Genomic DNA, 16,414 nt, shown 5'->3' on the forward strand with positions numbered 1-16,414 from the left:
ATCACGTTCTGCGTTATTTCCTCTGTAACAACCTTAATTACATACCCTAATACTGCAGGGTACAGGTTCGACTTCCAGGACAACACAAAGACTAGCGGGCAGGTGGTGGTGACACACCTGGGCGTGGCGGGACGCATCTGCAACACCTTCTGGGACGACGTGGATGCACGCGTGCAGTGCAGGTCACGTGGTTATCAGGACGGCGCCGCCTACCATCACTCGCAGTCCAACGACCTCTACCGCCTTCCCAGCGAGCGGGGCCCTTACTGGATCAGTGACGTCAACTGCACGGGGAGTGAGGCCTCGCTCGGGGATTGTCCCTTCAACGACCGGCTCCATCTGGGCAACTGCAGCATGGCGGACCTGGCCGGCGCTGTCTGCTTCAACGACACCGGTATGCTTTTAGACTCTTCTCATGGTATTAGTACACGCCGACTGTCATTCAATTGTAACCACTGTTTCTGGTCAACTTAAGTTTGCTATTGTCACTTTTTCGGACAACTTCACAAAATTTTCTAAATTAAACACTTGTAGGCCTTAAGGCTATTTAGATCATCAGTTTTAAAGAAACAACGCAAAGCACAATTTTAATAAAACTGCTTTTGTTCTTGTCGCACAATTTTCGTACGCATACAAATTTCATAGGAGCAACTTTTGTAAAAAGTTTCAGAAAAATATCGAAAAAAAATCTTTTACCTGACATGTTTCGTTTGCAGGTTAGTAGAATAACGTAAACCGGAAACACATTCGTCAATTAATTTTGCTGAGATATTTTATTTAATATTCAGTTGAATAAAGGTAAACCTGCGTAATAACATTTCTCGATCGGATTAAGTCTACGCGGCTTTGGTATATCGATGGCAAATGTCTTCTGTAGGATTACAATCTTACCGAAGGAATGGCGGATTACTTGGGAAGCTGTGCGAGACGAGTGACCGCACGCGGTCTACTGGACTCCAGAGTAAAAGCAATAATTCGACCGCAGATTGTACGGAACAACTAAATGATATATGCCTGTAAATGTCTTTTATGCGCGATTCAAAAATTCCCTAACCACAAGACCTTGATCACCAACCTTTAACGAGTAGTGATGGGAAACTCTATTAAACACTTTGTTGCAGGGATACAGTATCGCCTTGTGAGCGGAGATCGTCAGGGTGCAGGTCGAGTGGAAATATCTGAGGGTGGACTCTGGGGTACCGTGTGCGACACCGACTGGGGTGACGAGGACGCCCGCGTCCTGTGCCGCAGCCTGAACTACGCGGACGGGTACGCAGTGAGCAATGCTTACTACGGTCAAGGCGCTGGTCCCATCTGGCTGAGCAACGTCAGGTGTAAGGGGTCAGAGAGGTCACTGGCCGAATGTCCACACTCAGGCTTCAATGATGAGGTCGTCGACAGCCGCTGGAGCTATGGCTGTAGGAGTCATAGTAACGACGCTTCTGCCGTCTGCATCGATAAGAGTGAGTCCGCAGCCACATGCTATTTCGTCACTGTTGTAGTGGATGCCTAATATATAATTGTGTCTGTTGCGTAAAAATTTACAAATATCATAAAAATATAGAAAACACAAATTTCGTAGAAAGGTTGGACATAAATCAAATATTATTAACCTTGTACAAAGAAATGCTGTGTATTAATTGTCTGAAAGAATTTTTTCGGTTTCTGGTATTCATTTGCGAAAATATTTCTGCTTCCATTCCTCACAATAGACTCGCAACTATCAAATATCATTTTAATCTTATAGAGGGCAATGTTGTCTATTTATTCTGTTTAAAACATGATTTTATTGACTTTTCGTATTCTTTTGCGTAAGCCTTTCTTCTTTGATTCCTCAATAGACGCGCAGCTATTAAATTTCCTTTGTAATAAATGTTTTTTCTTCACCAGTCAAACTTAACCTTGGTTTCAACGCCTCTGTGGGAGCCGTCATGGTCTACCTGGGAGACGCCTGGACCCTGATCTGTGATGAAGACTTCGACACTAACAGCGCTGTCACTGCCTGCAGATCTCTCGGATTCCCGCACGGACTGCACGTGCGAGGGGGCGTCTTTGGCCGAGTTGACGCGCCGATCGGCATCACACACGTGCGGTGCACAGGCCGCGAACCGAGCCTTCTGGACTGTACTTACAATGTCACCACCTCGTGCAGTTCAAAGTCATACGCCTCCGTCGTCTGCAGCCGCGAACCTTTCGTAGAGACTGGTGAGTTGAGTTCGATGCTCTCTATTGGTACTGTCCCCTCTCCTTTTGTTTTACTTTCACTTGTATGTTTGATTTTGATAATAAAAAGTATAGGGCATTATTCATTTGTTATTTATAAAGACTTTTAAAATAGGTAACACTCGTTTGATTGTAAAATGTTGGTATCATCTTGTATGAAAATATCGGAAAAAAGTAGCACATGAAACTGTTAACGGGAGAGAGTTCTTTAAAGCGTACCAATCTGCAGTCTAGATCTGTAAGCACTTTGAGAGACAGGCAGACAGAAAAAAAGGTCGTTGCGTTTGAAAAGAAGGGTTAAGTAGTCAGAAATGAGGACTGTATATGACAGATTGGTCAAGCTGCTATTTTTAGCTTAGCTTTTTAGTTTCGGGGTTCCCTCTTCCCACTTAAGAAGATATCTGAGTACGTGACCTATTGGGCATCCAGCTGTGCCTCATAGCTACATTAACCTGCAGCTGTTACATGATGAAATTATCTATTTCGGATTTATGTTTTCAGACAAATGGGGAAGGACTTCTAAGTTTTATCTCCAGATTTATGTTGACTAGGTGCTAAAGTGCGAGTTATGGAGGACACCGTGGGTGAACCCTACCATGGTCTTATCGACGTGCGGGTGGAGGGAGTGTGGGGCGCTGTGTGTGCCGCAGGCTTTGGGGTCACGGAAGCCAAGGTGATCTGCAAGGAGCTGGGCTTTGCCGGTGGAGTGCCCTATACTGCCAACTTTCCGGACAGGAACAGAAAGGTGAGAATAAAAAACATTGCACCACCAACAGCACTTAAACATTTCTTTCATAAAAACAGACTGCTATTGTTTCGACTGAGGTTAAAACAAAGAATATATACTACTTATGAATTAAGATAAAAGAAAAGCTTTAGAAAATACTCGTAGTAAATGTATTTTCTACTCTCTCATTTACTCTCTCTCACACACACAAAGAGTTTTTTCGATCTTGATATATCCCACCCCCAAATATATCGCTGACATTCGTCTCTGTATAGGCATTGTAGGCGTTCACACACATTGGAGCAGTTTGTTAACAAAGGTATTTCCAGACAACGGAAGTCTTTTAGGCCAATCTTAGTCATCATGTTTGTAAGCAAAGTAGATTCTTTTTGTGACTAGAGCGCGCATTTCTGTCGGCTTGGCTGCTAATGTCACTTGATTCACATACTTCTTTATTACTTGACACTAAATACATGTGTGTCTCCTTACCACTGTCACTTATACATGTCAACACCTCCACCCTTACAATCACGGGGAGAGAGCTGTCCTGTGTTCAAATCTTGTCTAGAACATGCTTTTATACCGATAGTTTAATAAAATTGTGTAAGGAAAGTTTAATGAAACCTGCTAGTTTAATGACCAAGAAATCGATTTTTAAAGAAAAGTGAAACTGCACAAAACTGAGCTCTGTCATCTTTTGGGGCCTACAGCACAAAACTGCTCCGCGCGACTTAAGACTCATTTCGTCGTGGAGGGTCACATATACTTTTATACTCTCTTCCCGTTTATGTGGTGCTGTCAATGTCATTTTACATATTCTGTTCCTGTCACTAGACTCACAATGTGTTTCCGCACCGATGTCACTGGACACACTAGCGTTTGTGTACCGCTCACTAGACAGACAGCTGTCACTAAACGCAGTTTCAGAATGGCTGAATCACTATAGGCACATGGTTTCTGTACCACAGCCCATCCTGATGTCGGACGTGAAGTGTCGTGGTGACGAGACATCTTTGTTCAACTGTCAGTACACAACGACCTCCACAACCTCCTGGTGCGACTACTACGCCCCTCGCGCCGGCGTCCTGTGCTACAACGACACCAGTGAGTCTGTCGACATTGTTATAACTGATGTCATGTTGCCCTTCACTAATTATTATATGATGGAGTAGATCTTCTCGATATCTTTGAAAACTATACAGAATAACCCGATTGCCCGAAGACTATACAGAAAACACCCGCCTTGTAATCCACTGTTGTGAAATCCAATTTCACCGGCAGTTTGTTGTTTTTGTTATCATGCGATTAAGACTGTTCTGGACGATGTTTCCCATGCTTCTTTTTTGATCAAACAATTTCATGGGAACATATATTTTACTGCCAAACAATATGAAAACAATATTTGTTGCCTCTTGCAGACGGCATTTCTTATCGCCTGGTCGGAGACACTGACACCAGTCGAGGACGAGTAGAGATGCAGTATGACGGAAAGTGGGGCTTAGTCTGTGTACAGGATGTCGTTTCTCGGGCAGGTGGACCAGCCTGCAGAAGTCTCGGACACGGGGGAGGTTTTGTCGTGTCACAATACAGGTCAGCCTACTCTTCCTTCCTGTGGAAATTTATTAATCTTTTGCACTGCATTTAATAATCGTTCACTAACAATGATAAAGCCTACTGCCCGTTCAATCGACAATGATTCCAATTGGGCCCACCTCCGCGAATCAGATGAAAAGGTATGTTTAGCAAGGCAAATAAATCAGTTATTAAAAGTTTATAACTATGCCCAAGCATATAAGTCATATTATCTTCTTTACGTGTTAACAGATCTGCCAGTGGTTTTGCTTTGCGTTTAAAAAAGATTTCCTTTACACCTAAGTCTATCATCTTCACAAAAGGTTTGTCTTTAATGTGATCTAATTACAGGTATGAAGTTCCTTCCGGTGACACGTTCTGGTTTAACCAACTAAACTGCCAAGGTAATGAGAGCTCCCTACCTTTGTGCACATCCACTGGCTTCAACAATAGTATTCAATACTACTACAAGGCGTCGTGTAAGCAACTACCGCACTTTACACGTCCAGTGTTTCTCTAAGGACACCGGTGAGGGAAACATGCTACAATCTGTGTATTTACATTGTAGCACATTTCTTATTGATTACTGATTCTTCTATGTTCCCTCTTCCTGCTAAAAACAAATTACTCTTTATAATACTTGTGTAGTTCATCACTTATGTTCTTTTTTTCTTAAGAATACTACATTTTTTGCAATATACTTTCAAAGATATTGTCTTTCCTTCTGATGTTATACTTAACACTAATTCCCGTTAGAGTCATCTTTATTTTATTTATTGGAAGTTTGTTTTTTATGTATTGTTTCGTCTGGTTTAGAACATATTTTTAATTTTGTTTCCGATGTGTAAATTAAGTGCAGTGGCAGAACCATCAGTAACCTTTAGACTTCTCTTCAGTTATCACAAACCTACGTCTAGCGGGCAGCACCACTAACAGCTCGGGACGTGTAGAGGTTTTTCTCCAGGGACCTGACCAGTGGGGTACCGTCTGCGACAACAGATGGGATGATTTCGATGCGACTGTCGTCTGTAACCAGCTCGGCTACGCTACTGGAAAGGCAGTCAAAAACGCCGCGTGAGTCACGTGACGTGAAAAATTTTGACAAATATCCCCAAATATGTTGTGGTTTAAAGAGTTGTTTCAAAGTGCCAAGAACAAGCATGGTTTGAATTTTTTTTTACATGGAACATGCCGTGTGGTATTAAAAAAGCATTATAAATGCCTTAAATTTGTAGCTTAAGCGAATCCTAAAGACACAACGAACTCGGCAATAATAATAATAAAAAATAGTAGCACTTCTATCACGCACTTCCTTGCTGGCAGCAAGCTCAATGCGCTTTAACGTGAGCAATCGGTCAGCAACATCATATAAGTTAGAAGATTCCACAGCACAACCTTACTATATGCAAGCTCTCTATGTTTTCCCCAATGGCGTTTGGCAAAGCAACGTTTCAGGAATCTCACTGTCAGGGGAAGGTGAATGAATATTCCTCTAAATACTTCATTACAAGTTTTAGGGCAACACAGTTGAGTATCCAGGCAACACTTCAAATAAAGAGCGCAAACAGACTCAGAACACACATGGAGCAGGACGATATAAAACCACAACTCCATTATGAAACACACTCATCATCAGCGACATCGTTGAGGCGTAGAGACCCAAAATCTATTCTGCAGTATTGCTGCCGAAAATTATAGGCCCACAGATTAGACAACGGAAAACCACATGGTCACCAGTGCCTACAAAGTTAAGTGTTTTAATGAAGTACCCACAGATACTCCCGTAAAGTCAAAAACTTCTACCAAGATGGCAAAGCTATACGGAGATAGTGGATGATATCTATGGGAAGAACGATGTGGAATAGACAGTGATAACAATCGAGAACAGAGGAAACAGTGCATCAAAAATCATTGGTCAGTTGGAAGCATAAACATTCGACGTGGATTGAAGGACGATATAAAACTACAGAGAGAAGTCCCCTCAGCCAGTTAGGCGAAAGGACGTCACTCTCGATCAACAATAGCTTTGAGGGCTAGAATGTGCGCATATAGAAGTGTGTGTATGTGTGTGCAGTGAACATGCTGTCTTCCGACAGCTCTAAGACTTTCTGTATCACGTGAAGTTAGCAGTCCATTAGACATTCTAGCACTTACTTTCTTCACTACAAACTCTACCTACAGGTTCGGTGAGGGTCAGGGCAGGATCTGGCTAGACAACGTGGGCTGCTTGGGGACGGAGACGCGGCTACAGGACTGTGCCTTCATGGGTTTCGGCAACAACTTATGTCGCCATTCCAACGATGCGGGTGTCATTTGCTTTGGTGAGTGATACAGTCTGAGGGAGACTAGATATAATGTGACACGTACACATCAATTAAGACTCACCGCAACGCACACACACACACACAATTCAACGAAGACTAGACGTAACGTCACAAGTACGTTACAATAATGATTAACACATGCAGGATCAAAGTTGCAGTTTTCGTGTATTTCATCCTTACCTTCTCCTAACAAAATATCGATAATATGCAGAACGAGAAAAGAAAACAACAAGCATCTCACTTTGTAGAAAGAAATAATCAACTTCTCATTCATTTTGTGTCTTTGCAGGGGTTTATATTCCTCCAACTAGTGTGACGTACACTGTGACCAGCATTGTGACGGACACTACATTCGGCCGGGAGTCGCAAGAAGACTTCCTCAGTCTACGACCCAACACAGTCACTGCTGACACAAACAGAGTCCGGCTCTTATACAGCGGCTATTGTCGTGCCTGTCCTTATTGTCGTCATCGTCATAGCTATCGCCGTTGCCGTCATTATCTATCGCAGACGGGGTGGAAAGAATATTGAACGGCTGGTCAATGAAGGGGAGACAAGGCCTGGTTTGTTGTCGTTTGGCACAGGTGGCTTCATCAGTCACGTGCGCGACAAGCTCAAAAGAAAGAACGGTCAAGGGAGTGTAAACAGAGGCACTGACCTTTCTCAGAATATTGTTTACTATGACCCTGGTTTGAGCAATCCGGTTTATGACATTACTGTTTTACCCGATAAGTCCGCAGAAGATGATGTTTAGTACCAGAAAGCGGAACGAAGATGTGATTCGATCGGGCGACGCCATTTAACTCCTTACCAACGTTCGCAACGTCTTCCTGCAGAAAATAGATGCTCCCGATAGCGAGACAATGCCCCACTTAAACATTTTGCAGATCCAAAAAAAAATGACACCTTAAAGGTTTAAGTCTTCGATAAAGCCTTTGATTACCTTTGTTAAGCAGAATTGGTTTTCTTTAGAGTATTTCTTGTTAACCAGACTGGCTTTATAATGTTAATTTAATGATGTAAATTTGCTGTAAAACGCTGTCCTCAGTCAAAGCAGTTTGCTCAAAAGTTCTTCCCGCTTTTTGGATTCATCCACGTGGGTTAGCTAATCATGAAGTTCACCATTGTCAAGTGTCTGTTGATGTATGGTATTTGTGTGCAAGTAACAAACTGTAAATAATGATTTTTCTGACATGATGCATGTTATTAGTTATTGATTAATTACTTCATTATGATAGGTCATCTTTATTGTATCAATAAATGTGACAGCCTCAAGGTTTATACTATTTCAGTGCCTAGAATATTTACTAATGTTTACAAAAAGCTATAACATACTAATACTTTTTCTATCAATAATACAAATTTATCATTTAAGATGTTCAGGAGGCCTTTTTGGACTACACCTGTAAATAAAATTTCCTTTTTTAGTTGTTAGTGTCAACTGCAATTCTTCATAGTTGTAAAAGTTTTATTTTAGAAATGTTATTCATTGCTCATTATATTAGGATTATGATGTATAAATCACCTGTATTGTAGCTTAAAACAATTTTTTTATCACTTTATAGGCAAAGGAGTACGAATTCTTTGCAAAGATTTAATAAGAATAATAATAACAACAACAACAATTTAAATAAGGCCTTATCCAGCATCAGCCGAACCTAAAGTTCTTTACACTAACAAGAATGGACTTCTATGGCGCGTGTGCCCGTCAAGAAGACGAGAGCAATGCACTGCACAGGAAGATCAAGTCACAGTTCAAGATGCGAAACACCAGTATGGGGAGGTGATGGGACATAACAGCATTCAATGCGGTGATAGCTAATTTCTCTTTTAGATGAATATAGTAGACAATCCAAGCCAGGTGGAGATCAGCGTGAACAATATGATGTACAAACCTATTTGAACAATAATATGTTCAAACCTATATGAACAAAAGAATGAGCAAGAAAGTCATCTTTAACAAGTTAGCACAATGGAGGTCACCGCAATGAATGATAACAGAGTGTACATCTAAATATAATTGTTGTTCAGTGTTGGAGGAATCCAAGGAAAGAAGATAAAACAGGACTAGCTGAAGCAAGTTTACAAAACGCTGACTGGAAGCACAACAACTATTAAAATGAATGCTGCAAATTGATAGACTGCTATGTAAGTTGCCGGATACGAAACCGTTAGTCAACGAAAACTTTAGGGTATATCATTCTCAAGTTTACTGAAAGCACCTAGTATCATAATATCACAATAGCACTACAAGGTGTACGGTAGTGTCTGATATCTGAACTGCGTACTGGGGGATTACAAGTCTACTGGAAGTGACTAATCTCTAAACTGTGCACTGGGAATTATACAAGTCTGCTGGAAGTACCTGGTATCTAAACAGCCCACACTGTGACCAGCATTGTGATGCCGGGAGTCACCAGAGACCCTGTCAGTCCACCATCCGACACATTCAACGCTGACACATAACTACTCAGACCTGCACAATGGCTGTTGTTGCTCTGTTTATTTCATTTGGGAAGGGTAAAATATTAAATTATGTCTAAGAATGTGATAAAACTGGAAGCTTTGTATACACCAGGCTCGTTTTAGTAGTAAACTGGAAAAAAAATCGTCTGCAAGCAGTCCAGTAATGCAAGTTCGTGGTTGTATTTACTGTTGTGGCTCAAGGGTCGTAAATACTTAACTTACTATTCTCGGTTCAATAGATGGCTTAATTTAGCTGTCCTATGTTTTTTCTGTGAGTTTTTTTCTAGGTCAAAAATGAGTCAATGTCAGTATTACCACTGAGTTTTTGATTTCGGTGCATCAGTGCATAGCCAAAGCCTAATCTCCTCAAATGTTACCCTAAGAGCATTACAATTATAAATTAAAAGACCACAGAAATCAGTCAGCAAATTTTTTTTTTTTAAAATAGCGCAAATGCTACCGCGAGCACAAAATTTCAGAACCGCAGATTAACAGACATTTGCAATAGGATTTTATAACATTTCACCTTTAGGAAATTATTCAATGCAAGAAAGTTAAAGCAAACAAAAATTTGTTACAATATCTGCTCATGATGTTTATTTTCTTGACTCAGAAACACAAGCAATTAATCGCCAAACCACTCAGGGCGAGCAGACGACATTCTTAGCCAATGATAAGCCGAAACCGATGTCGTCAGATGTTAAAAATAGTCCGCCTTTTGGTCACGTGTACATCGCCATCTTATATTGCAACTGATATTTAGATCTTGTGGAACGGTTTTCAAGAGACAGTGTTGTCTTCAGGGGAAGAGTCGAAGCTAGGCGGTAGTGCTTTTGACTCCGGAGATAATTGAAAACTTCCCCTGCCCACCCCACAGAAATGGGTAGTTGATTCATTAGAAAAGGTGAAAGGAGGATGAGAAGAATGGAAATGTATTCGTTTTGTCGCCCTAGCAACGACGAACCAATGTTTAAGTGGGTGCGTGCATACACAGAGGCATATTAACACGCGCACTCGCACACACACACACATGGAAGGAGAGAATAGAATTCTGTGCTTGACACGTGCAACAAAGGACTACCCGGGTCAAGTAAAGGAAATCTTTGCTAAACTGAGCAATGTGACAGTTCCAGAGTGGGTGCAGGGCGAGGACAGGATAAAGACTTTCAGTTCCTTCACTGACTTTGCAATTCACTTGGGAGTCAAGTAAGTACTCACTTAATGTTTCCCGTTGGTTTAGTTTAGTAATTCGCGATTTTTTTCATAGTGGTATACAAAGTTGGGTCTCTTATATCTTTCTGTCTGATTTTTCAAAGTTTTGTTTTAAGTGCTTTGAGTTTTCTTTACTGTTATTAATTACTACAGTTCGCATGTCTCCCATTTTAATTCTTCTTTACTTTTTGTATCAGTCATTCTCTTTTCAAATTGAATTGTGTCTGGTTAGCTCCCCCCATTCTCGTTTTCATAAAAAAATTAGGAAAGATGCCAAAATTTCATCAGCAAGAGTACCAAGGCTCAAAAGGATATCAAATAAGATTATCGTCTTCTTTGTCATTCGTTGCATAGAATTGCATGATGTGCCTCTATATGCAATGACTTATAATGTGATGTAAAAATTGGAGTTCAATGGTTATGACAGATAGAATACTGTGAGCTGTAATAATACAGAGTGGGAAAGATATGGTTGTGTATAATTTGACAACAAAGTGCAAAAGCGGCAAGAAAAGAGTGTTTGTGATGATCAGTAAAGAATACAGCATGAATTTCTCACCTGTGCCTCTGTCTGTCAATCCATGATAACTACTGTTAAAGTAGGTTGTAGATATAGTTCACTGCTCATTAAAATAAACTCTTACATTTTAGAGGGCAAGTTACATCACATGGGTGTTGATCCTGTCATTCAACTCAACTTTCGGCCTGAAACACCAATTCTGTAACCACTCAACTATCTGCTTTTTTGTGATGCATATGTATATGCGTGTGTGTACATATATATGCATGTGCTGGGTCTCCATTTTTACATATAAACACTCTCCCTCAAATAACTTCTATAACCAAGCATAGGTGAAGAGGAAGTTTTATAATTACTGTATAAAAAAGCTTGCAAGTGTTTTACTTTTGAATTAAAACTGTTATGTTAAATTGACAAGTCTTTTGAGCAGATTGCTTCAAAATGCTTTCAGCTGTTTATGATTTGTTATACACATACTGTAACTTACAAGGAAGCCCACACAGAACCACAGATAATGAAGAATAACAAAAGTCCTGGCTGTGATAGATTTAGATGCAAGTTTTTTAGTGTTATCTTTAGTAGCATCAGTGTCTTTCTAGTACATTCACTAAACCATGAAAGGCTATTTGTCAGTAACTCAATGACAAGACATCATTTCTTGTATTCCAAAAGAATGAATCCTAAATAGTACGTAAAAAACAGGAGACCAATTTAATTACTTAGTGTTTCATACAAAATATTACCCAAAATAATTCACACATATCAGAGTTTCTTCATATAAGGCAGATACATTGGGGACAATGTACATCTAATATATATCACCTGCTAATGTTTACAAACTGTAAAAGAATAACTGGTTTACTATTACTTGTGGGTTTTAAAAAAGTGTGTAAGAACATATCTGGAGATTTGTTAATAAAGCATTGAACTTTAAACATCTTAAACCTGATTGGAGAAAATGGGTACACACCTACTACTCAGTCATACCCTTATGCATTTTTGTGAATGGCATATAATCTTCTTGGTTCTATATGTATAGAGGAGTGAGACGATTGGATCCGTTCTCCCGTTCCTTTGCTATGTGTTGCTTGAAAATGAAAATATGAGGCATGAAAGTGCAAGACAAGGAATTTTTATTATTGCAATTTGCAGATGACACAGAATTGTATCTGGATGGAAGTAAAAAATCTTTTGCAGAAAGTGTTAAAATTCTCCATGTGTTTTTGAATTTCAGGTCTAAAAGTTAAACTCCTCTTTATATGGATAGGTAGCAAGGATAACTGCCATACAAGTTACTGTATAATATGAACAAGAAATAAACAAAATTAAACATGATTCGTAAATATACATCATTCAGAATTTTTTTCTGAAAAGTTGACTTTATTTGGAGTGAAGAACACCTGTATTGACAAAGTGTTAAATAATATATTCGCTAGCAGGACATTAAATTTACATATTTAAATGGAAAAGCAGTTTACCCTCTTTACATGTTTCTTGCAGATTGTGAAGTATAGAGAAAACTCAGAAAAGTATAATAGAATGATAAATAATAATTTGGACCTATGTATGTTATTGTGGAAGCCATACACTGAAGCACAAGTAGTGGAAGCTGGAATATTCTAAATAGTTCTCTATTGATCTCTTTACTCTCTCTACTTTTGATATTTCCTTCCTTTACTCTTATTTCTTCCTGTGCACTGAATGAATGTGTTTTAAGAGTGATTAAGGTTTGTGAATGCATGTAATGATGTGTATGCTTTGTATAGTGTGTTGTAATTAAATGATAAAAAAAAAATAGCTTATGCGTTTTGGTACGATGAAATCATTTCCTACAGTTTTTTTTAATTTTGAGGGACGGTAACTCATCCAACTGTCTTTTATAATTATTGACTAAATATTATTTGTATTGACTTCCTCTATACTTCACGTATCATAGAGCTCCCTGCTGTGTTTGATAAAGTGGGGAGGGAAACTGTACCTTGATTAATGTCGTCCAACACTTTTTTCTAAAGCTTCCACTACATTAAGCTGCAATGAAAACACTATTAACTAACCTTTTGTATGGCTAGTTGCTCACTCAGACTTTTTCGTTCGTTTGCTTGCTTGCTAGTTTGTTTCGTTATCCTGTGTGTCTGCACATATCCAGTCCGTCAAAACTTGTGAATTTGACTTCACAATGAAAGATATCTGCAAAGAAGAAAACGCAATATTACAAATATTAGGAGTACACCCAAAAGCTTCACCGTGATCAAAACTAAGCTAGATGTGTCAGAGTTATCTTTGCCTCCCCATCTACACACACCTCGAAACCTCAACGATGTAGCTGATTTAATAATGATTTTTCTGGCGCATGCGTATTAGAGATTTATCATTCAGGAGAAAGATGTCATTGAATGTCTCTCTTTTTCTCGCTGTCTCTCGCTCCTTTCCCACGAGGCTATGGCATATTCACGCACAAACAAGTACACGCTGACTCAGAACGTGACAGGCAGCTCATTTGCAAGGGAAGTCTTCTTCCGGTCCATCCCAGCATTGTTTATTGTATGCTGCTGTTTCTGTCAAATGCGGACCAAGAATACGAAAAAAGTTAAAAATGATGTGAACTGTCTCATTACCCCGGTAAATCAAACTATCGCCTGTTCAGCACTCGCTCTCACATCACCCCCACCGTGCAATCCACGCAGCACCGTGCGGTATCCTTAACCGCCTTAACCACCCGTTTAAACATGGGGCAATAACACTGCCAACCAGCCAAACATCCATCTCCCCCGTCGGCAAGCCGTCAGACAATGAACAAAATAACCACCCAACAAATCCACTAAAACAAGAAAACAACGAGTGTGCTCACACCAGTCTGTAAGAAAGAGTACCTAAAGGCTAATACTTTACGAACTGACAGCACAAACCCTCCTTTGTGATTTCAGCATGGCACATGGTTCGGTCGGAACATTCCAAACTTTTTCTTGTCTATTTTTATATTTTCAAAAATGAAGTACGTGAGATATCACGCGTGCTGCGTGCGTTGCAGAGATCTCTCTCACAGTGCGCAATACTCACGTTGATTTTCAATGTACTTTTATTTCTAAGTAAATAAAATGTGTATATCTTATTTGAGTGTGCAGTCTGCATTAGGCGTGACTTTTCAAAACGTGTTTGATCCTTTAGGGTAGAACTTTCTTTACCTACGATATTTAGGGCGAGTAAAACAGTGTCGTTGCATTGGACACTTGTCATAACTATTGTTCATATAATATGTACCAAACTTTCCCACACATCATCCGTCGTCTCTACCTTGCCCAAACGAGACGATTTAAAAATCAACAAAGTTTTCTTTAGTATACAGGGCTACACATTTAGTAGTTGATGCCTTTGTAAAGCTCAGTCCAAAATATTTTGTCACAAACTCTGAGGCAACAATCTCCTTTTGTTTTCGAGATTCCTCCCTACAGGCATGAGTATACTCAGAAAGAGAAAGAGGTCTCTGTGCTGGCGTCACGTTTGTTTAGTAATATCCCTAATTAACATACAACCCAAGCTTTCCTATTGGCTAATGCTTTGACAAAGTATATATATCTATCCATGCACAATCCTGACATCTGTGCTGTTGGTCTCTCAGCACATACTGGTGTCCGGAAGCGTGTTTCTCGAGAGCGGAATGGTGAGCGGGTTTCTGTACCGTTTTCTGAACTGTGCGGTTTTACGTGTGAAATGCTGGATATCACTTTTGGTTTTGGTAGCTTGTATTGTGATTTGAAATGTAAATTATACATGAAGGATGTACAGTCGTATAAAGCGCTTGTGAAGTTGTTCTAATAAATAACTATCAAAGACTTAATGGAAAAGTGTAGGTGCAAGTTTTTCTTTATCTTTAATCGCCTCTGTCACTCAGTGCCTCTACCTCTAATTGGTCTGTGCTTCAGTTGGATTATATTGATATCTCCTGCATAGCTTTTTAAAAAGTCTTTTGTAACGGAATATGCGTCTACACTTGCGTCCTTTTTCTACAAGTTCTGGGTATGGAATTTGACACGGGAAATAAAATTTTCGATCAGAAATCCATTTTACACAGAGTCGCATTTTAACAACATCAGCAACAAAAAATGAAGTTTAAAATTTTCAATATTGTTTGGAAAACTTTTGATTTTTGTCCGATTTAAAATGCCAAGTCAAGGAGATATGTCTTAAATAGATGACCCCTGTATACGTTAAGCGCAGTGCAACCCTGATCTTGACAATTCAATGAGTCTTGTACACACAGAGAGATGCCAAGACCATGTTCGCTGCACAATATCCCGGATACGCCTACGTCGCCCAGTGAAAATGGTTCTTTACAACTGACACAAGTTTAAAAGGGAAAGAAGGATAGCAGAACATCAAGCAGGTTATACTCCTCTTCAGTAACTTCACCGAGTCTAAGAGAAGCTCTTTACCTCAGACACCAGGATATGGTGATATATATTTGCCGTGATATAGCCATAGTTGCTAGCACGGCATAAAACACAAGCAAACAAAAGACACCAGGATTTATTATCCAAGGATTGGATGAGGACGTGAAGGACGTTTTAGAAGATTCAGAAGGAACGCCAAGGAGTCATGGGGAGGCTACTAACTGTGTTTGTCTGTGTGGTGACGAAACTGTTTCTTACAGTCTGGAAGACAGAACAAGTCTCTGTTGGGCGTGAGTGTCACTCAGTTTTCACTTGAATGATTTGATCTCTCTCTTCGTCTCTGAGTTTCTCTTGTTTTTGTTTTTTCCTTATCTTTTGTTACATTATGTGTTATGTTTTTTCTCATGTTTTTGACTTTTCTCGTACTTTTTTTCACCTTTCGACCAATATACAAATGTACTGTACTTTACACACACACAAAGAAAAACAATTAAAAAAATGTCATGCTTATGCCCCCAAACCATTGGTTTTCTGTGACCTTCACATAGACGCTTGCTAAACTTAATGAACCGTTCGATGACATTTTGTCCTTTATTCTTTGCAAAGACACATCATCTGAAAATGTCAGTGTTTATCTACAATACTGGCGAAACGCATCCACCCAGCCATTAGGTAGTTAGATAAAGAGTGAGAGAGACAATGTCAAGAGCATAAATTAAGTCGTCAAATAGAGACTAGCACGTGCCTCGCGTCAGTCCGCAAACACAGTGAACGTTCTGTGGTTCTCTGGCTCTCATGACTCGATGAGTCTTCACGCCGCGTGTAGATGCTAGTGTAGTCAACACCAGTCTTCTCCCTTACCTACCCCACAATTACCTTGAGTGTTTTCATACTTTAGTTATTTTACATTTGGCTAAACCTTTTCATTTTTAAAGTGATATCAAGAAAGTCCGGGAACTACACGAAACCCAGTGGTTGTTCA

The 16,414-nt window shown here is 39.8% G+C and overlaps 1 protein-coding gene and 1 pseudogene across 1 annotated transcript in view; both read left to right on the plus strand.

Moving 5' to 3' along the window:
* Positions 1–8,287, plus strand: part of LOC112553671 — a 38,864-nt pseudogene extending 30,577 nt beyond the window's left edge.
* The window catches only part of LOC112577135 (deleted in malignant brain tumors 1 protein-like), a 63,479-nt gene that overhangs the window by 16,594 nt on the left and 30,471 nt on the right, over positions 1–16,414 (plus strand). The gene's annotated exons all lie outside the window — the stretch shown is intronic.

Source organism: Pomacea canaliculata, linkage group LG1 (genome assembly GCF_003073045.1).
Source record: "Pomacea canaliculata isolate SZHN2017 linkage group LG1, ASM307304v1, whole genome shotgun sequence".
Lineage (NCBI taxonomy): Eukaryota > Metazoa > Mollusca > Gastropoda > Architaenioglossa > Ampullariidae > Pomacea > Pomacea canaliculata.